This window comes from Rhinatrema bivittatum, chromosome 6 (assembly GCF_901001135.1).
Source record: "Rhinatrema bivittatum chromosome 6, aRhiBiv1.1, whole genome shotgun sequence".
Lineage (NCBI taxonomy): Eukaryota > Metazoa > Chordata > Amphibia > Gymnophiona > Rhinatrematidae > Rhinatrema > Rhinatrema bivittatum.
This window is the reverse complement of record NC_042620.1, coordinates 34,974,524-34,996,798: the sequence shown is the minus strand read 5'-3', so window position 1 is coordinate 34,996,798 and position 22,275 is coordinate 34,974,524. Positions and strand designations below refer to the sequence as shown.

Genomic DNA, 22,275 nt, shown 5'->3' with positions numbered 1-22,275 from the left:
ATGGAGAAAGGAGTGGAGACCTGACCGAAGGGGGAAATGTGGAATCTCAACCTGTGTTGGACATAAGTTTGCACCAGAAACCCTCTGAGATTACTATGGATACATTATGGACAGCTATTAAATCTTTGGAATTAGCAATAATTAAATTAACTAAGACTTCTGTCCATTCCCAACAAAGGATAATGAATGTTGAAAGCATGGTTTCTTTATCTCAAAATAAGATGGTTAGTTGTGAAGGGAGATTAGAAAAGTTGGAAAGCGTGCAAAGTAATCTTGTTAAGTCAGAAATAATTAATTTAAAAAAAATTGGAATTTATAGAAAATCAATTGAAGTATTCTAATCTAAGAGTTCTGAATTTTCCAAAACAAGATTTGATACCGCTGTAGAAATGCTCAAAGAATATCTACAACATACATTAAAAATGCCTATTCAAGCATTACCAGTTTTAGCAAAAGCCTATTATATTCCATCAAGGTTAGATCGAGAAACACAGATGGGGAAAGTGCAGTCAGAAATCCTTAATTTATCTGAAGTAATCGAAACCTCAATTGACACGGATATACCTGTAAAAGCCACACTTTTAGTATCCTTTATGCTTCCTACAGAAAGGGACAATGTACTTCATCTTTTTCTTAGATATAGATTAGAAATATTTCACGGGCAACAGGCCTGGATATATCAGACCTAGCAAGATCTACTCAGAATAGAAGAAAAGAATTTCTGAAATTGAAATCAGAGGTTCTTGCTAGAGGAGCCAGATTTATAGTGACATTTCCGTGTCGGTGTGAAGTTAAATATTTGGAGCATAAATATGTCTTTTTAGATATATCAGGAGTTTCTAGATTCTCACCCCCTAATATAGGAACAGGTTAGGTGCAATAAATAAGAACCAATTGTTTTCTCTAAATGAGATTGAGAAGAGCGTAGTGATACTTCTTTCCATGTTATAGAATTTCCTATAATTCGCTCAGTAAAATATTGTATAGCCCTGGGATTCCCTTGAGAGAAAACAGAGGATTCTAATAATGATTTTGTTAATGCTTTAATATGCCTGTGACTGAATGTAGAGCTATCTGTATTCAAGTACAAAATTTTTGTTTTGTGTAGATTATTAAAATTGCAAAAATTAAAAATTAAAAAAAAATGCATTAAGAAGATACATTTGATTTTTGAGACATTACGATCCTTGTGACCTGATTCTATGCCCTCCTGACCTAGTGCAGCCTACATTTAGAACCTCGTAGTTACATCTCAACTCAATATAAAGAGATAAATACAGTTCAGACAAGACCCTGGACTGAAGACGGACAACCACATCTATACGTCGGTAGAGATCCTCTGGGTCTCCACTAGATGGCCCTCGTTCAACCCTGGGGCTAGAGAGAGCAGGAGAGGGGCGTCCCATGCACAGCAGCACCTCCCCTGGGGCTGCAGGGAATGGTGAGGAATGCGGGAGGGGGAGAAGAAGGAGCAGCGGGGCAGCCTTGAGTTGCCGCTGAGAGGTTAAGAAGTGCTTTTGGCTTCTCCCTATTTTGGGGGCCCCCAAGCCTGAAGTGTGAGACGAGGAGAAGGTTTTGTGAGGTTCTTGGTTTTTTTTCCCCAAGACCCATGCCTGTCCTAGGAGGTTGTTTCCCCCGCCTTGAAAGACCAGGAGGGTCCTGCTGGCCTTTTCACCCCGACCAAGAAGGGGGCTACAATGACCTGAAGGTGCAGAGAGAGAGACAGAGAGTACTTTTTCTATGTTTTATCTTTTGCTACCTTCGCTATGCTCCTTCCTTTCTGTCCAAAAAAGGACTTAAGATAAGCGGGAGCTGGAAATCCCAGCTGCACTGTCCTTTTTTTTGTTAAGAATGACATAGGGAAGGAAGGCTGGCACTTGAGCACTTATTTTTTTTTTTTGCCTGATAGTACAGAGAGAGGTAGATACAGAGAATAGAGTAACTTAGTAATATTGACAAGGACATTCTGCCTGGAGGGAATGACCTCGAAGACCTGGAGGAGGACTGGGAATTACAATTACACGCGCATATTCTCAAATATGCCAGCTTCCACACGCAAACAGAGTTTTATGTCAGCAAGTCGCACGTGAGGTTTTTTTTCCCCCCTTATGTAAAGCACATGCTTCCAGTGCACTGCAGCTATTCATGCCTAGATAGACATAAAACTTATTTTATAAATCTGCACAGGTTACAAAATACTGCAGTAGATCTTTCCCCGAAAATAAGCCCTACCCTGAAAATAAGCCCTAGCTTGAGTTTTCAGGATTTTTGGAGTGGGCTTGAAATATAAGCCCTACTCCAAAAATAAGCCCTAGTGGACGCGCGGTTGCACCCCAAGACTTGCCCCCCCCCCCCCCCCCCACCAAGACTTACCAAAAGTCCCTGTTGGTCCAGAGGGGGTCCCAGGAGCGATCTCCCCCTCTTGGGCCATCGGCTGCCACTAATCAAAATGGCACCGATGGCCCTTTGCCCTTACCGTGTGACAGGGGCTATCGATGCCATTGGTCGGACCCTGTCACATGGTAGGAGCAATGGATGGCCCGCCCCATTTTTTAAGATGGCGCCATCCGTCCATTGCTCCTACCTCTGTCACATGGTAGGAGCAATGGATGGCCCGCCCCATTTTTTAAGATGGCGCCGGCCGTCCATTGCTCCTACCATGTGACAGAGGCTGGCAATGGCACCGATAGCCCCTATCACATGGTAAGGGCAAAGGGCCATCGGTGCCATTTTGATTACTGGAGCCGACGGCCCGAGAGCAGGAGATTGCTCCCGGGACCCCCGCTGGACCACCAGGGAAGTTTGGCAAGTTTGGGGGGGGTTCAGGAGGGTGGGATGGTTGCAATTAATTAAATTTGAAGGGTTGGGCTGGGTTTGTTGTTGGGTTTTTTTTTTTTTTTTTTTTTTTTACAACTCCATTGTAATTAATTAAATTGGAAGGGCTGGGGCGGGTTTCAGATATCGTTTCGGGGGGGGGGGGGGGGGGCAGCCAAAATAAAATCGGCCCAAACCGCGGGAAAACGAAATTTCCCGCGGCGGGCCAATGACAAAGGCCGAACCGAAAGGTTCATGGAAAAAAAATAAGACATCTCCTGAAAATAAGCCCTAAACTTTTTTTCGGAGCTAAAATTAAATATAAGACCTGTCTTATTTTCGGAGAAACACGGTACACACATATACGGGGCTGCACGGAGGAATCTGAAAGTTACCCTCATAGTCTTCGTCTACCCATTAGAAAGCACTGCATTTTCATTAAAATAAATGACCTCATAACATTTTTCTGTCTCCTCCTGACTGGCTGTGACTTAAAGGAGCATTTCCATCTAGCCGACTTAAAATCCTGGTTTCACGGTAATAAAGGAAAAACCAGCCGAAGAAAATAACTTTTTAATTAGAAGTTTTTTTCGGCTGAAATCTGCTGGCTTTCGGCTGGCCAATGGAACATATGTTGCCTCACCAGCAGGACTTGCTTGCTCTGTGGAGTCCATCAGTTTATCCACGTGAGCCTACAGAGATTTCCTGAAGGGCTCAGCGGGAAGTCATGAAGCAGTCAAGTGTACAGCAAAGTCTCAGAGAGAATACTTGAGGCTGTAGAAGTTATTTTCTCCTTCTGAGAATATACAGTGACATATCTTCATATTATTCACATATCTGTGGGGAGAGCTGGAAGATTTTTACTCAGCTCTTTGAGGAGACCTGACCGAAGTGGTCATTGAGGTACCTCAGTAACAGACAAAGTCATCACTTAAACCGAGCCACAACTGATGACAGTAAAAGTAAATTTTGCAGATTTCATATATTTCCATGGTTTTTTGAACACAAAACTCTCAAAAGGGATTGTGAGAAACTGCAAGAGGACCTTGCAAAACTGGGAGACTGGGCATGCAAATGGCAAATAAAATTTAATGTGGACAAGTGCAAAGTAATGCACTTAGGGACGAGTAACCCAAATCATAGCTGCACGGTGCATTGATCAACATTAGGAGTCACCATTCTGGAAAAGGATATAGCGTCATCGTTGATAATACATTGAAATCTATTAGGGAAGGAATGGAGAATAAAACAGAGAATATCATAATGCCTTTGTGTTGCTCCATGGTGCAAACTCATCTTGAGTATTGTGTGCACTTTGGGTCACCGCATCTCAAGAAAGATATAGCAGAATTAGAAAAGGTACAGAGAAAGGCAACCAAAATGATAAAGGGGATGGAACGATTCCCCTATGAGGAAAGGCTACAGGGGTTAGGACTCTTCAGCTTGGAGAAGAAACGGTTGAGGGGAGATATGATAGAGGTCTATAAAATAATGAGTGGAGTATTTCTTCACTGAGAGGGTGGAGGATGCCTGGAATGCCCTTCTGGAGGAAGTGGTGAAGACTAAAACTGTGAAGTATTTGAAAGGGGTATGGGATAAACACTGTGGATCCATAAAGGCTAGAGGATGGGAATGAATAAAAAAGCTTAACCGGCACGGAGTGGCAGTTACTATCCTTAAGAGAAACATGGGGATAACCTGCACAGAACGGCAGTTACTACCCTTAAGAGAAACATGGGGGTAACCTGCACAAAGCAGCAGTTACTACCCTTAAGAGAAACATGCATCAATTAGGGAATGGGTGAATATGTTGGGCCAGTGTGTGCCAAGCAGATTTTAAAATTCGCTCGAATACGCGCGTTATCTCCCGCTGCGGGCATAAATGAAAAGATTTTTTTAAAAGGGGGCGGGGCATGGGTGTGGTCCGGGCAGGGCATGGACGTTCCTGGATTTCAACTTCAAATTAGTGAGTAAATACTTATGCGCACAGGCGTGCGCTGAGGTCCCCCTGCCGCGTAACTTTACAACTGCTATGGATGATGGGTAAGTTATAAAATAAAGAGTAACAGATCAGTGGGGGTTTTAAGGATCAGTGCTATCAGGGGAGAAGGGAGGCTATAAAACTAGGGGGGTTTGGAAGTCCTATCCCTTACCTGGGTGAACCAGCAATGAACTGGGACAACTGGTAATGGCGATGGCGTGCATCTTTTAAAATCCCCCCCACTTACGCTCTAGAAGCGGCATTTGCGCACGTAGGCGGGTGGCTACTTAAAACCGGGCACATACCAGGGCGCTGGCCGACGAGTGCGCGCACATATGCGCCTGCGCACCTGTTTAACTGTTACCATCCCTGTGAATGGTTGCTATCGGCATAAACAAGGGCAGACGGTAAGATGGTAACTTTAAAACGAGCGCGTGTGCGCCCACCTTAGCGTGTATGTGGGCGCGAGCTCACAGTGTGTTTTATATTTTTTATTGGACGATACGAATTGAAAAAGCAGTTTGATTTTTTTGCAAAACAGGAACCTGCAGACTTTCAAAACCTGTTTGATACACGTAGCAGCAGGTTCAAGCGTCGGGCAGAAAGGGCACAAGGCCTTGGAGTCATTTTGATTTTGAAACAGTGCATTTTTTGCCCCAAATATTACATTTCTTGAACCTTCTGGAAAATGCTACAGAAAAAAAAAATTCAAGCGAAAATCTGTAAAAGAAGTATTGGGGGTTTTTGCCTTAGAGCTAAGTCTAAGGATCAGACAAACATCAAGCAGTGCTTTTTGCACGGATTTTTCTGGAAAGTTTCCCTTTCCAGAATTTTTGCACGGATTTTTCTGGAAAGTTTCCCTTTCCAGAATTTGCAGGAAAGTAATGGGTGCAATTTTCAAGCAGCCTGCATGGGGGGAGGGGAGCAGGAGCAAGGGGGTTCCTTTTTTTGACCATCAGGTGTGTGGGAAGAACAAACAGAGGAGGGGGGATCAGAGGATATGCGGCTCTTTTCCTGACCATCTAAGTGGTTATTTTATTTTGTTTCATTGTGTTGGGAGGGGGATCTCCCCTTTCTTTTTAGTCAGTAGTTCCATGACGGGTGAACTTTCTGTAACTATTTTCATAGCTTTCGTGCGCTACGTATAAAATCAGTTTACTACCTACGCGGTGCGTATAAAAAGGGGGTTACTGCTTCAGGGGTGCTCAGACCGGTCCTGGGGAGGGAGCCCTGAGGTAGTTGGGTTTTCAGGATATCCCTAACGTGCATAAGAAATATTTGCAAACACTGGAGGCAGCGTGCACAGACCTCATGTACAATCATTAGATGTAATCCTGAATACCCCACTGGCTTGCTGGGGACCCCTTTGAGCACCCCTGTACTACACACAGGTCATAAAACTAATGATTTACACCTGGGCCAAAAATATGCTCATTTTAACAAAAACACTTTAGTGCACTTTTAATGCCTGCGCTCCAAGGTGTGGCCTTCGAAGTGAACCCCAGTATTCTCAGGGGGGGGGGGGAGGAAGAAGGGGAGGTCTCACTACTGAGCTACACAGTTATCTCCTTTTTCTTGTTGGTAATATATCTGCTTAACGCTTTTCCTGCGGCTTTATTACACCTGAGGGGATTACACCTAGATCTCGTTTAAGTTTCCAGTTCTCGCCCTTCTAAATATCTTTGCTGGGGCTGCCTCATCTCAGAATGGGGGTGTAGATGGCTTAGAGGCCAGTGCTTTTCCCGCTGAGCCGCTGGTGAGTCGACATGTATATTGGTGACTTCGTAGTGATTCTGCTGGGATAACCAACGATTCTCCCCACCCCCCCCCCCCCCACACCGGACTGGTCCCAGGAACTAGGAAAGAGGTTACTGGGAAATAAGAAGTTCCCAGAAACTTGATGGCTACACATTGCTGTGCAGCCTAAAATAATCAGAAGGCTCCCCACTAAATATCGCAAACCTCGCTCATAAAGGAGGCGTTGTGCTTCACTAAATCAAAACCTATCTGGTCTCTCATTCCATTCAAATAAATATCAGTTTCTCCTTTCCAGACACGGCATCAGATATCCTTATTGTGTGCTAATCTCGTGTGCCTCCACCCCCTCTCGCCATTCAACGGGCCCCGAGCGGTATCAGTCATAAGCACTTCAATGTTATTCATTTGCTGGTCAACCTGCTCCCTAACTAATATCAAAAATATTTATTAATCATTGCTTCAAAAAAATATTTTTTTTATCAGAGATAAGTGACTTTTTAAATGGGAGAATTTTAAAAAAATGATTAATAAGTAAATATTTTTTATAATGCTTAGGGAACAGGTTGACCGGCAAATGAATGGCATTGAAGTGTTTATGACTGATACTGCTCGGGGCCCATTGTGTGGCAAGAGGCGGTGGGATCCACACAAGATTGGCGCACAATAAAAATATCTGAAGCCGTGTCTGGGAAGGAGAAATGAATATTTATTGTAAGAGAAGAAGAGAGCAGATTGGTTTTCATTTTAGTGAAACATAGAGTCTCCTTTTCCATCGCTGTGCATGCTGTGTTACTATGCTTGTGTCTCAATAAAGTTTTTTGTTTAAAATCTGAGGGACTGGTGTTCCAAATGTACTCCGGCTGAGAACCTGACAGATATGTGAGCTGGTGAAATTTTGCACTGCAAATACGCTACGTTTACATTTTTCGGCAATGAAACTCATTTTACAATCCACTGATCATTCTTCCGTTTTTTTCAAGTCCCCTCTTCTATTCACCCCTTCCAGCATGTCTATTCAGTTACAGGTTTCTGTATTATCTGCAAAAAAGTATATTTTCCCTTGAAATGATACAAAAATCTACAACAGGGTAGAAGTGCCAGAACTAGATGAAAAAAAAACTGGAATAGTTAGTTATCCAGTGGTTAGACCTTTGACCTGACAAAGAGTATAATTCTTGAAAGCTGATTAGAAATGTATTGGTAGTCAAATAAAAAGGTTTCACCTATAACTTTTTTCGTTGACCTTTATTCCAGTGGCTACAGCAAATGGCTAACAGCCACAAAGATATGATTAGAAGGTATTACATAAAACCCACCGGTTATTCCATAGTATAGTAACACAGTAGACAACAGCAGAAAACGACTGATTAGCCCATCTGGTCTGCCCAGCTGTGCACAATGTAAGGATATCACCGGTTGTAGAAGTTTGACTGCTTGCAGGATACCATTCTTTATGCATGTCAGCTTTTGCTTTCCTCCTCATTGGTTCTCCACTATCTTCTAGGCAGATTAGCATCAAGATTGTAATCACCAGCAAACCCCATGTCTTACTTCCAAGCCTTGCAGCAACCTAACTCGCCTCCAAAACAAGCAAGGCGGTTGCCTGAACATGCAGCATCCTAGCTTCCTATGGCCTTGCTAGACAGTAGCTGGCCACCAACAACCTGTCAACATCGACCACATTTCTGGGGAGCTGCAGTCTACTAGTACTAACCCCACTATCTCACGTTCTGTAGTTTCATTAGGTTGGGCTTCCTTTACCCATCCTCTCTTTTGTCCTTATCACCTCTTAATGTGGTTTCTATCATTGTCATAGAATATGACATCAGACAAGGACCATTACACCCATCCAGGCCACCTCACCTTACTCCCGGAGGAATGCCATGGATTCTGGATGACTCCCAGGATCCCCCTCACCTCCTCGCCACTAGGGATTCCTCTGTACTTATCTAATCCTTTCTTGAATTCCATTAACATTTTTTGTCTCCTCCACCTCCACTGGGAGTCCATTCCAGGCATTCGCTACCATTTCCACAAAGAAAAGCTTTATTTCATACTGATCCAGAGACTGTCTTTCCCCTCAGAGCTTCATGCCATGTCGGCATTCTTTCCTTTGAGAAAAGTGTGCATCTTGTGCCCAATTTATATCTCTGAAGTTTCTGAATATTTCCATCATTTCCCCCGTCTCACCTCTCCTTTAGCTCGTTACGTCTCATCCCATATGTTTTGTGGTAAATACAAGGCTGCAGTGACCCTGATTTTAGCAAGCTGTTCATTGAAACACCTGCCAAATGAATCAGCGAGGCCTGTGTCGTGCTTGATGTAATGTGCATCCAGCTGACGGCTGCTAAACGGCTCCAAGTCAAGCCACCATTTTTTAAGTCCTCACGGGAAAAGGTTTGCTCAACTGTGTAATTCACAGTCCATTACTCCGCGAGCGTTGCATGATCCTGTTTGTACGTTCACAAAACTAATGGAAAAGGGTGAGGTCAACTCCTTATACAAATAGGTGGCCAACCCAAAGCTCCTGAACCATACAATCATAGCCCTTGCTCTTTGATCACAAGAACAATACTCAAGCCTGTTCTTCTATGAGACAACATGACCAGCCTATGTCTGACTTGGATTTCTACTCTCAGAAAGCTTATTTCAGTAAGACTAAATATAAATCAAAAGTCATTATTTTGTACTTCCTTCATGGCATATATATATGATATTACTGTAATGTCAACAACAAACCAGAAAATGAACAAAAGGTTTGGATCCACCACTGCAGCAGATCTGACGGCAATTGTGCAAATGGCATTTCATGCTTGGTGCAGATCTGCACTAGGCTGTGAAAAAAAGCAATATTGCTAGAAACCAAGCAACTGTGTTTTATGTTAGACTAAAGTGTTAGCCGTAATGAGCAGCTAGTAAGTCAATATACAAAATATCTTCAGCTGTATTTACTGCAGCTATAAACAACTTGACAGCAGTACAGCTTACGAAGGTTAAGCATCTTACTTTAATAGATGATTTCAATCGTCTACCACACCAAAGACCTCCCTTTTCATGCCTCTCCACTTGTGATCAGGTGTGGACGATGGCCTACTGGTTACGGTTAAGAGGTGGGGGACCAGGATTCAAATCCCATTTCCCCCCGCTCAGACTCCTTATAACCTTGGGCAAGTTGTTTTATCTCCCCTTGCCTGGTTGTATCTGAATATTTTGTCTCCCCTTTTCACCATCATACAGTGTTATAAAAATGATAAGTACTGTTATGATGTGTTGCTTGTCATGTCTATAGCTGGGTCTATGGCAGGTCTTCCATTGTAAAATGTCTTCCCCCTTAAGCCATGTGCCAAATTTGAAAAGGTCTTCATTGCTAGGTAAGCTGTCACATGGTTTCATGTTCTTAAGGTGTCATTTAGGAAGGGGCGTGGTCATCCTTATCTGTCATTGGCTTCTAAGGTTTGGTATTTCTTTGAGAATAAAGCAGTGTAGCTGCCATTACTCCACATAGAAACCCCTCTCTATATATCATCCGCTACATTTTTTGTGTTGGTCACTCAGTCATGCTCCGAAAAGCATGCCTGCGATTCCTTTTTCTGGGCATATAATAATTGATTTCCCTTAGGCTGTAGTTTTGGCTGTCCCACCAAAACATTTATTTATTTATTTGTTTGTTTATTTTACTATTTTCTATACCGGCTTTCACGACCAAGGGTCACATCAAACCGGTTTACATTTAACAGGGCGTGCATTGTACAGAGAACTCAAGCAACAATAACTGGTGCAGGAATTGTAGTTACAATAAACAGGGAGATACAACTGGGAGCATAGGAGTAAGAAGAACAGAGACAGATTGAGAACAGAATTATTTACAATGAATATTTAAGAAGATGCAAAATTAAATCCAATGTGGACTGACTGAAGTCGAGATTGAAGTTGATGATAGAGTGATGGTATTTACACCCAAATTATAGCAATGAGTTTGTAATGACGGTAGTAAGGATCAGTCTGTGTCTTGGTTGGCTTTTTTAAAAAGCCAGGTTTTTAGCCTTCCTAACCTTCACTGAAGACGAAATAACAGTAAAAATTATTTTCCCACAGGACTGAAAGACGGCGATTTTCTGCGCACTTCCCATGGGCAAGGACGTGCATTCACAAGTAAAATGCACTTCAGAACAGCATCGGGTCTCTGGGCAGATAAAAGTATGCGTGCAGCACAACAGCATGTGCAATCTTACTCACTGCACGGGAAGCTGTGCAGGCAGCAGGAGGGCAGGAACTTCAGGCCCAGGACCACTGCTAGGTCTTCCCGAGCCAAACGCTGTCATTCCCGTGCGGATCAAGCTCACAAGTCATTAAGGCCTTCCGTGAGGAAATCAAAGATGATGACATTAATCTTCTGAGATCCTCGTCAAACTCTTCAGCTGTTATATTTCCTAGCCTTCAAAGTTTTTTTCTTTTTTTAATCCACTGTGGCTGTGGTCTGCAGAATGGAACAGCCCACCTTCTCCAGATGTTTCGTCCAAGTACTACAAGCCCTGCTAAGACAAATTAGGAATTATATCATTTTTCTAATCAAAAGGCAGAATAGCAGGCCCTCAAAAGGCACATCTATGCCATGCGTGAAGAGAGTCTTGAAATGAAACGAACGGTGACGAAGAAAATTGACAGAATGCTTCAGAGTGAAAACACAATAAATCATGCCTTTGGGGTGCAAAACCTCCACTGGGCCATTAGTACAAAAAGGCAACATTTTCTACTACAAATGACGTTCAAAGTAGGCTGGTGGCTCAGCGATAGTGCTGTGTGTTGCCACGGGGAAGACTCGGGACCATGGGCCAGCTGGGGGTGGGGATGCTGCGGAGGCAGCATTCCCAGCCCTGAAGAGCAGGAAGACCCAGTCATTGCGCAGCAGCAACAAGCAGCGGCCAAGCCTGAGGACCCGCGATTGCCGGAATCCAGAAGGAGCCTCACGCACGGCTCCCAGTCAAGAACTGCTGCTGCCATAGCTGAGCTGGGAAGAGAATATAGAATAAGGGAAAATGAAAACTCAGGGCACCATAGCCCAACTAAGACCAGTTCTGATTTGAGTCAAAAGCCCAAAGGAGCAGGAAGAAACTGCTCCATCAAAAAACACACAAAATGAAGGTCATGGACACGTGAATAGCAGATGCCTGGAATCGCCAACCAGCAACGATGGCACTATTCAGAGCAGTGGCTGGAATGGATAGAGAAGATGTGGTAAGGACGAGGGAAGGTGATGACTGAAAATCGAGCCAGTGCTGAAGTGACACTGCAGTCAGGGGCAACTCAGCAAGAAGTCCAGCAGCTGCTATGTCCCTACGAGAGGTTTCCTCTGGTACAGCCATCTTTGCATTTTCCTTAAGAATTCTATTCTATTTATATTTTAAAGAATAGTTTTACAAGAATTCTGTTTTAGATCTGTGCTCCCATATCCCCAAAGACAAAGAAAAATCTCAAAGATGCTTTTCTGCTTTCAGATCATGCACTACAAAATGAGGAATGCAACTATTTAATCTCAGTTAGTCAAGCATGGCTTCTTGGGCAGAAGATGCATTTGCAGTAGACCCACTCTGGCATCCCACTCGTGATGAACCTGAGTGGAAAGGGGCCCACGGCTACAAAAGGTATCTCTTTATGAGACAGAGCACAGAGCAATGTCTTCCATTCTGCTAAGAACTCGGAAGGATTAAAAGCAAAGAATTCTCCTCCCCTTCCCCTCTGCAAAATCTCATTGTTAAAGGATCTTGGCGGCCTCCATTGTGTTATTCCTAAATCTAGTTTATTTCCTCTGAGCCTCACACCGAAGGCATTCCGCCACGGACCACCTGCTTACAGAGCACGTGTGCACTTCTAACCTGCACACTCTGGAGCTAATTTGTTTAAAGAGAACCTACTCAGATTCCTTCCTTCTGAAAACCGGCTAGCATGAACTATGTGTGTACAAGGAGCGCGTGTGTGCCTTGCACCCGCCACGGATGTTTTGGAAAATCAAATGCGCGCACGCTGTTTATCTCCTCGACCAAACAGGCCCATAGGAAGGCCTCTTTTTAACTGGGTAAAAAGTGTACACGCGCTCTGGAAATCCCTGTGCTTTGCAGCTCTGCGGGCTCTATTTAGCCACTCGGGAGCTGGGAGTTTCTGGAGGTGCGCGAGGCTGAGAGACAGAGGGGGTGAGTGAGGGAACAGGTGCAAGCATTCCATTTCCAAACCAGTCATTTGCAGAAATACATGGCTCAAGATATGCAGGTAGTGGCACTTTTTTGTACACGCCCGACTTTAAACACATTTCCCCCACAGAAACCACCTGTGCAGTTTATCTTTGAAAACACCCCTAAACTCTTAGATACGCACAAAACTGCCCGTGTATCATGACACCATGCAGCTGAATGAACATTGACTCCGTAAGGGTACATTTTATAAAGTGTAGTCAGGGTGGAGTCACGTAACTTTGGGGGTCATGCAGTCTATCTGGCTATTTGAAAAATGTATCTCTGCGTAGCAGGTAAATGTACGTATGTGATTTTTCCCGGGGTGTGGTGAGGTCAGCGGTAGGGGTGGGGAATATGCATCCCTATTCAGGTTTTTCAAATACACACAGGTGTCTTTTTTGGCACGTAACTCAAGCTGCAGACAGAGCCAGGTGCAAGGTAGGCAGGTTCTTTTGTACCCACATGGGTTTTAGGGAATTTTCAAGGAGAATCTGGCATTTTCTTCTTTGAAATTTCACCGAAACTTATGTAGGTACAAAAGCATCTGTGTATCTTGCCCCTAAGTGGCTTACTGAAGATCAGCCTGGATATGACTCCAGCACAGAGAGAGAGCCAGGCCGGTCTGAGTTCTGCGGAAAGGAGAAGCTGACTTTGCTTGCCTCCTGAAACACATGCACTGTACTCATGGAGCTTCTGTAATGTAGGGCAGCGTGAAACCCAATAGCATCCAATGGAACCTGCATTGGCGCCCAACTCTGTTGAATTAACTCTGTTGGGTATGGCCATCTTGAAACCGCTAATTTTTTCAGGTCATTTCTTTGCTTCCTCTTCTGTGGCTCCTTGCAGACTCTCTGCAAATTTGAAATGTGCAAAAGCTGGAGCCTTAGAAAAATTACAGAATCGTAAGCTATAGAAATGGTTAACGGACAATTCCTTTTTTTCAGAGGAAGTGGGTGTGATCCTAATGCTTTCTAATGAGAAGCCAGGAGTCCTGGAAATCAGGGCTGGGGGGGTCTGGCGTTATTGCACTTCGCTTCATAACTTGTCATCCTATTTCCTTACAGGTTTATGCATCTCCATCCAGCATTCAGGAATAGTCAGCCACTGCGCTCTTAGTTAAGATACAAAGCCAGGGTTAAGTGGTAGAAAGAGCAACAAATGTAGGTGGTAATCTGTCTCAGTCAGGAAAAGAAAGCCCCCGCGGACAGAGGGAGGGAACAGTACACTGCTGTCACTGTGATGAATTGTTTGCAAGTCTTCTGAGCACACAGAGCTAGGTTCTCCATTGGCTCTTTAACATGCAAGCTCTGGAGACAGAAGGTTCCCATTCTTCGTCCCTCCAGCCAAAATCCATATGAATGGAAATAGTTTGTATAGAAAAGCACAAGCCACATAAGGATGGGTTTCTTTGTACACACAACTGGATATATGCACAGTTAAATATAATGTCTGTGTTTCGGGGCCATAGGTTTTATGTATATTACCCTATGCATGTCTCTTGGTAATTCCATCCAATTCATACCCTTGTGGCACCTGTTAAATGGCAAAATCACCTGCTTTTAATGTAAGGACAGCATAAATTCAAAAACTAATTGCAATTAATTTATTGCTGATAACGTCCGAGTCATTAAACCTGACCAGTGCACCAAGTATTCCAACCTACAGCACGTGAAGAGGTACATAGCAATGAAAACATGTGGAAGATTTAGCACATTTTAGAGCTATGTGCATTTTTTCTTAGGCGTGTGCACAAAAAAGAAGCCCCCTGTACGTCATGTATCTCTCAAGAGACTATTAACTAAGAATTGGAGGGTTGGTTTGTGTTGCGCGTCCCGTCCGCGCTCGGCCCGCGCACGGGCCTGCTCACCTCTCCAGCTCCTCCGGGGGTCCCGGGTCGTCCTCCCCTGCAACAGTGGCAAGCACGGCTAGGCCTCGGCGATGGCGGTCGCTGAGCCTTCATCCTCCAGCCAGGCCTCACGTCGGGGCTCGGCATCCCCGCCCCTAGTCGTACGCGCGCGGACCGCTCAGCACCTCATAGGGCCAGGGACGGGTCCCAGCTCCGCGGCGCGCCCTGATTGAACCACCTATATCAGGAAGCTCCTGCCCTGACTTCCTTGGCTTGGCAATCAGGTTGATCCTTGTGATTTCTAGTTGCCTCTGCGTTCCAGCCTTTGTTCCAGCCTTTCTTCCAGTCTCATTCTTGTTCTGTTCCAGCGTCCTTCTGTCTCCTCATCTCCCCAGGTAATACCTTCGGACTGTCTTCTCGGTACTGACCTCGGCTTCCCTTGACTACGTTTGATCGCTGCCTGCCTCTGACCTTCTGCCTGCCTCCATGACCACATCTGCTCGCTGCCTGCCTGCCTCTGACCACATCTGCTCGCTGCCTGCCTGCCTCTGACCACGTCTGCTCGCTGCCTGGAACTGACCTCTGCCTGAACTCGACCACATCTGACTGCCTCCTGGAACTTGACCTCTGCTTGGTAACTGACCCCTGCTTTGCCTGACCATCCTGGGACTGATTACTGGCTCTGACCCTTGCATTGGCTGACCATACTTCCTTGAATCTGGCCTTGATCCTTGCTATACATTCAGATACTCTCTTCTGGCCTTCTCAGGCACCCAGGACTTCCGGCCTGAGTATCGACCGCACACCCTTGATCGTGGTGGGCACACCCCTGAACTTCTTATCAAGGAGATCCTGCGAGGCCCACCTAAGACCAGGTGGCCCGGGTACCCAAGGGCTCAACCCGGGGATACCTAGGGTTGCTAGTGGCGAAGCTCCAGTTAGCCTCTGTCTCCTATTGTGATCCGCTTCCTGGTGGCAGGTGCTCTCTGGGTCCAACCTACCAATCCTGCACTAGGCCAAGGGTCCACCTCCTGGCGCAACAGTTTGCTTATTGAAGCCATCTTTTGATTCAGAGATCATTGTTTATAGGAATGAATATTTTACAGTGACCATTAATGCTTCAGTTCTGCAAAATTCCTGAGCCATAGAATCAGGCTCCGACTCTCTAGCATCTGGAAACTGTGAGCCACACAGACATCATAAGCCAGCATCCCAGCCTCATCCTTGCCTTGTTCATAAGCCAATTGCAGTCAACGCAAGCGAGGCACATCAGCAGCATTTCTCTTCAGTGTTTCCGGAAGACAACAGGCAAAAAGTCGGAAATTTCCTGTGTGGATGCAGCCAAGGTGGATCATCAGCATAATTGCTCCTTACCTGTTCCCAGCATTGCTGGCAGTGGTGCTTGAGGTGAGCCCGGCAGAAAGGGAGCAAAAGACCCAGTCCAGGAGTGAGCCCTCTATCAAAGATTCAAGAACCAGCTTGCTTTAGATAAAAGTTTAAGAAGCGGATAACACTGATGGAGCTATTCAAGAAGACATCAAGTGAGTGTGTGCAGTGTCCTCAGTAACACCAAGCCCCATCAGTCACCAGTGACCAACCTGACACTCCGGGTACCAGTAGGGAAGATTTATCTATTATAGCCCCTGTTTCAACAGCTTTTCCTGCCCCAGATGATACCTAAACCAGATGGAGACTGTTACCATTGTGGCATGATGTGGTAACGGACCCAGTTTTATTGTTTGGTGCTCAATAAAATCGTTCCATTTTGTGCAGACATTGCTTTTCTGTTTTGTTTTGTTTTTTTAACATATGGGGAAACTGCCCATTATCCAGAAAAATTAATTATCCAGAATGGCTTTGGTCCTGATGATTCTGGATAAATGTTTTACTGTATATATGTGTATGTACAGTCTGTCTGTGTGTGTGTGTGTGTGTGTACAGTCAGACAGACAGACAAAGAAAGCAACAGAAGAGGAAGGAATACCGAAAAAAAAAAAAATAGTTGCTTGTACTTATGACATAAAAAGAGTTTTTTAATCAAAAAGTGCTCTGTAATCAGCATAAAGTTTTGCCTAAAGCAAACTGCTGCTTTTATAGTCTCTTTCATTAAGCTAGAATAAAAGCCGTATATTGTTTTGTTTTGTTTTCACAGCTGCCAAAAAATAAATAGCACCAGTCAGAACATGTGAATTAAGCACAGGATTTAATAGAGCTTGGAGGCTTTATATCATGTTGTAAAATCGGGCATACATGTGTGGGCGCCAGGTAGCGTGCGCATCTTTTAAAATCTACCCCTACATGTTTTTAAAAAAAAAGAAATCAAATTAACCAAAATATTTCTGTTGCACACCCCTAATTTTACGACTATTCCTTGTGGCTTGGAAGAAGGATATCAGAACTGCGGTACCAAAGCTTCACAAGCTTCATCTCTCAACCCACATTATTTACCTGGGTTGACTTTCGTAGTTTCAATCCTCCTTGCAAATTCTGCAAACATTTTATTATCATTATGTCATTGCTCTTTCCCCCTAAAGGACCGTCAGAGCCGACCTGCAGTGCGCTCTGGGTCCAGCGTTCAGATGTCCCACCAGGAAACCTTGGAAAGTGTACATGTCCAACCGAGAAAGCAGGAGACCAAGAATTTAGTGTTTACGTGATGATTCATACCGTAATTTAACTTTTTTTTGCAGCTAATATTGAAGATTATTAGTAATTTGTACATTTGAAAGGCTTAGTTCAACATTTTAATCACAAACTAAAGAGAGGAGAGGACTACAGCTCCTGAGACGTTTTGAAACGCGCGTAGCCAGGAATGCACCCGGTGTATTTATGGAGCTATCTGGTCATCCCTACAGGAAGCACAGCAAGAGTTCCCCAGCAAGATTTTGAACTGTCTGAAGTTGAGCCACATTTGCCCAGGATCCTGACTCACAAGAATGGATCCATGCTTTTCTCCTCTACATGTAGGAGATCCTGGACAGAACAGAGAAATAATGGGATCATGTACCCATCGTTCATGCCTGGTACAGCACTTTGTGGGAGCCTGTTGGGGCAGCAAATGCCCTGCTGGCTTTGCACCAGGGGCTGTTCAGTCAGAGGCTGGTGTTTTGTATGTAGAGCCATGGAGGAGCTCAACTAAATCCAGGATTAAGGACTCTCAGGGCTTTAAGAAGAAGCTCTGAACAAACTGTTGTAGACCTAGCAACATCCGTGGGGATTCTCTGTGTACCTGGACCAGAAATGCTTACAGCCTTGCCCCAAAACTCTGCGCGATGTTCCTAAAGTCTAAGTTGGCATTTTTTTTTAGAGGCTGCAGAGTATAAGTTAGGTCCTGCCTATGTTACAGTTCTATGTAAATAACTTCTTGCTCGTAACACTACTACTGAGCGAGACCCATCACATCAGAGGCTCCGACCTGACAGAGTCACAACTAGTGCAGCTGCCCAAAATGGAACATGTGTTTCATGGCAAAAAATCCCCCCAAAATCCTAACCTAATTATTACAGGTATATAGCACCTTGAATAGGATGCACTGCAGTCTAGAGTGACTTTTCAGAAATATTGTATATAATCACACAGACACATACATACATTTCTGGTCTATTAGTTAAAATTTGTAACCTATCATTAAAATCATCCATTGTACATGAAGACTAGAGGGTGGCCAATATTTAAAAAGGGCTCCAGGGGTGATCCAGGTAACTATAGACCAGTGAGCCTGACTTCAGTGCCAGGAAAAATAGTGGAAACTATTTTGAAGATCAAAATCGTAGAGCATATAGAAAGACATGGTTTAATGGAACACAATCAGCATGGATTTAACCAAGGGAAGTCTTGCCTAACAAATCTGCTTCATTTTTTTGAAGGGGTTAATAAACGTGGATAAAAGTGAACCGGTAGATGTAGTGTATTTGGATTTTCAGAAGGTGTCTGACAAAGTTCCTCATGAGAGGCTTCTAAGAAAGCTAAAAAGTCATGGGATAGGAGGCGATGTCCTTTCGTGGATTACAAACTGGTTAAAAGACAGGAAACAGAGAGTAGGATAAAATGGACAATTTTCTCAGTGGAAAAGGGTACACAGTGGAGTGCTTCAGGGATCTGTACTCGGATCTGTGCTTTTCAATATATTTATAAATGATCTGGAAAGGAATACGACGAGTGAGGTTATCAAATTTGCTGATGATACAAAATTATTCAAAGTAGTTAAATCACAAGTGGATTGTGATACATTACAGGAGGACCTTGCAAGACTGGAAGATTGGGCATCCAAATGGTAGATTAAATTTAATGTGGACAAGTGCAAGGTGTTGCATATAGGGAAAAATAACCCTTGTTGTAGTTACACAATGTTATTTTCCATATTAGGAGCTACCACCCAGGAAAAAGATCTAGGCATCATAGCGGATAATAAAACGGAAAATGTCATAATGCCTCTATATCACTCCAAGGTAAGACCACACCTTTGAATACTATGTACAATTCTGGTCGCCACATCTCAAAAAAGATATAGTTGCGATGGAGAAGGTACAGAGAAGGACAACCAAAATGATAAAGGGGATGGAACAGCTCCCCTATGAGAAAAGGCTGAAGAGGTTAGGGCTGATCAGCCTGGAGAAGAGACAGCTGGGGGGGGATATGATGGAGGTCTTTAAGATCATGAGAGGTCTTGAACGAGTAGATGTGAAGCGGTTATTTATACTTTCAGATAATAGAAGGACTAGGGGGCACTCCATGAAGTTAGCAAGTAGCATATTTAAGACTAATCGGAGAAAATTCTTTTCCACTTCACGCACAATTAAGCTCTGGAATTTGTTGCCAGAGGATGTGGTTAGTGCAGTTAGTGTAGCTGGGTTCAAAAAAAGTTTGGATAAGTTCTTGGAGGAGAAGTCCATTAATGGCTATTAATCAAGTTTACTTAAGGAATAGCTACTGCTTTTAATTGCATCAGTGGCACGGGATCTTCTTAGTGTTTGGGTATTTGCCAGGTTCTTGTGGCCTGGTTTGGCCTCTGTTGGAAACAGGATGCTGGGCTTGATGGACCCTTGGTCTGACCCAGCATGGCAATTTCTTATGTTCTTATGTCAAGTGCAATGCTTCTTAACCCAGTCCTTGGGGCACATCTAACCAGTCAGATTTTCAGGATATGAATATGCATGAGATATGCATGAGAGAGAGCAAATCTATTCATTGTGGATATCCTGAAAACCTGACTGGTTAGATGAGCCCTGAGGACTGGGTTGAGAAGCAATGATCTAGTATTGCACTACAGAAATGATATGTAGTAGAGGAACCCGTCCAAGCATGGTCTAGTGAGGATCTCTCCGTCTCCTTTTCATGCAGCACCATGCGTTACATTTACAAGCTGGATTTTCCATCTCCTGCATATAATCCAGCCCTAAGGAGGGTTCCCCAGGTGCAAAACAGGAGACAATGTTTATCGTAAATGACCTTCAAACAGAAATGTTATCAACAACCTACAATGGCGCATACAATGGATTTTTTTTGTTTTAAGTGGAATGCTCCGACACCCTCTGTGTGTCTCTGCCCACTACTGCTGTTCCTCCCCCATCACTTTTTCCAGCCTAATCTGGTCGGTCACTCCAGTTCCCCCAGGACTATGGCTGAAAATCAGGTTTTTTGTTATAATCTGGCTTTTACGGTCAACGCATTTAAACTAAAACACAGAAATGAATAAAATGTATGATGCTCCTGCGAAGAGGTGGACAGTGAATTTTAAGAAGACAGAGAAAGCGGGATCATGGGCAATAATGTATTGCGCTGGATCTGAAAAAAAAATGTCATTTTAAGTTTTCAGGTTTCATCACTGATCTGACTAGGAGTGCTCGTAACAAAGAGAAAAGCCAAATGCCACCTTTAATCAGCTAAATTACTGTAGCTCAGTCTGAAAGGAGAGTTGCATGCCTAGCCCTCCCTTTTTTCAAGAAAAAACTGAAAACATGGCTATTCAGCCTTGCGTTTCCTTGAAGGCCCAAAATGTACTACCCACATCAACTTTGACTGGTCTTATATGTTATTAATTCACCCTTAAATCCTCCCCTTTCTTACACCTTTTTTTCTATTCATCCCTCCACCATTTTCCATTCCCCGTGTCCGCCCTCATTCTCCCGTCCCAGTATTCCTTCTCAATCCAGGCAATCTTTCGCCTGATTTCTTTTAACATTAATGGCACATTTACTCACTTTTTGTATAAGAATTGCTACCAAAGGTTTCTAAATGTTTAAATGTTCCCCGTTTTTTATGTAATGCTCACAAGCACTCTTATTTGTTCCATGTTCTTGTTTCATATAATGCACTTGTTCCATGTTCTTTGTTCCATGTAATGCTCTTAGGCAAGTTGAATTGTTTCACTGTAAACCGGTTTGATTTGCATCCTATGCAAGAAGATCGGTATATAAAAAAACCAAAAATAAATAAATAAATAAATAAATAAATCTGAAAAAAAAAATGTCATTTTAAGTTTTCAGGTTTCATCACTGATCTGACTAGGAGTGCTCGTAACAAAGAGAAAAGCCAAATTCCACCTTTAATCAGCGAAATTACTGTAGCTCAGTCTGAAAGGAGAGTTGCTTGACTAGCCCTCCCTTTAAAGGAGATCACACCTCCAAGCCCACAGAGCCACTCCTTGCAGGCTCGAGGACATTTGTTCTGTAATGGGGGCAAGATAAACCTGTATAGCCCTAAAGGGGATCATGCTCCAGAATAACACAGTCCACACTCCATTTGTTATGCTCCTAACAAAAGTAAAGTTTACTGAATAAAAAAAAAATAAAGAAATTCTGCAGTAGACGCCAAATTAGAAAAAGTAGGAAAAATAGTGCCAAAAACAACAGATCCTCAAATCGATTGAGAAAACCACTTAAAGCCCCTCCCTCCCAAAGGTATCTTCTCCTCTAGAAACCCTTGAATTCCGGGAAGGGCCTCCTCGCTCTCACTGAAGAATGAGAGAACTCCACCTGAAGAGAGGACCGCTTCCTCGACAAGGCTTTCCTTAACCCCTGCAATAGAGGAACCATCCTTAGATCTGGACACTACAGGATCCCCCATGGGAATCCCTGTCAGAAATGGAAAAGAGAGGAAAAACGGGACCTCTCCCTTGCAGGAGGAGCCTAGCAAGAACCATCGCCCTAGCTGTCTCTCGCCAGCTCCCCTCGATGTCGAACTCCATCACCTCCTAGTGACTCACTGAATCATCATTTATAGAACTCCTTACTGGCCTGCCCTTTGGGGGATGAAGCCACCTGTCACACCTAAGGGGCCACCACTCCCTGGGAACCTCCCGTTGCTGGAATATTCCTAATGATGGTCTATGGGGAAAACCTAACCCCTCTCTACACTTCGCTTTTGTGGATCCTGCAGTACTTCAGACCTACGTAGGGGAAAGCATTAACACCCATCATTTCAAAATTGTATAGCCAAATCATTATTTAGATATCCTTTAAACAGCTGGACCTTGATACCCTAGAGGATCTAGGAGCAGCCTTGCTAGAAAGGGACTAAGAAATAACCTCACATTCATCTGCTCTGATTGACTCACATTAGCAGCTATGAACACAAAACGTCCACTGCATGGAAGCAACCAGATCCCATTCCATCTGAGGTGACTTGTGTCAAAAGTTCCAAACACGGCT

At 43.9% G+C, this 22,275-nt stretch overlaps 1 protein-coding gene across 2 annotated transcripts in view; it reads right to left on the bottom strand.

Annotated features, from left to right (window-relative positions):
* Positions 1-22,275, bottom strand: part of KALRN (kalirin RhoGEF kinase) — a 1,195,491-nt gene that overhangs the window by 790,561 nt on the left and 382,655 nt on the right. The gene's annotated exons all lie outside the window — the stretch shown is intronic.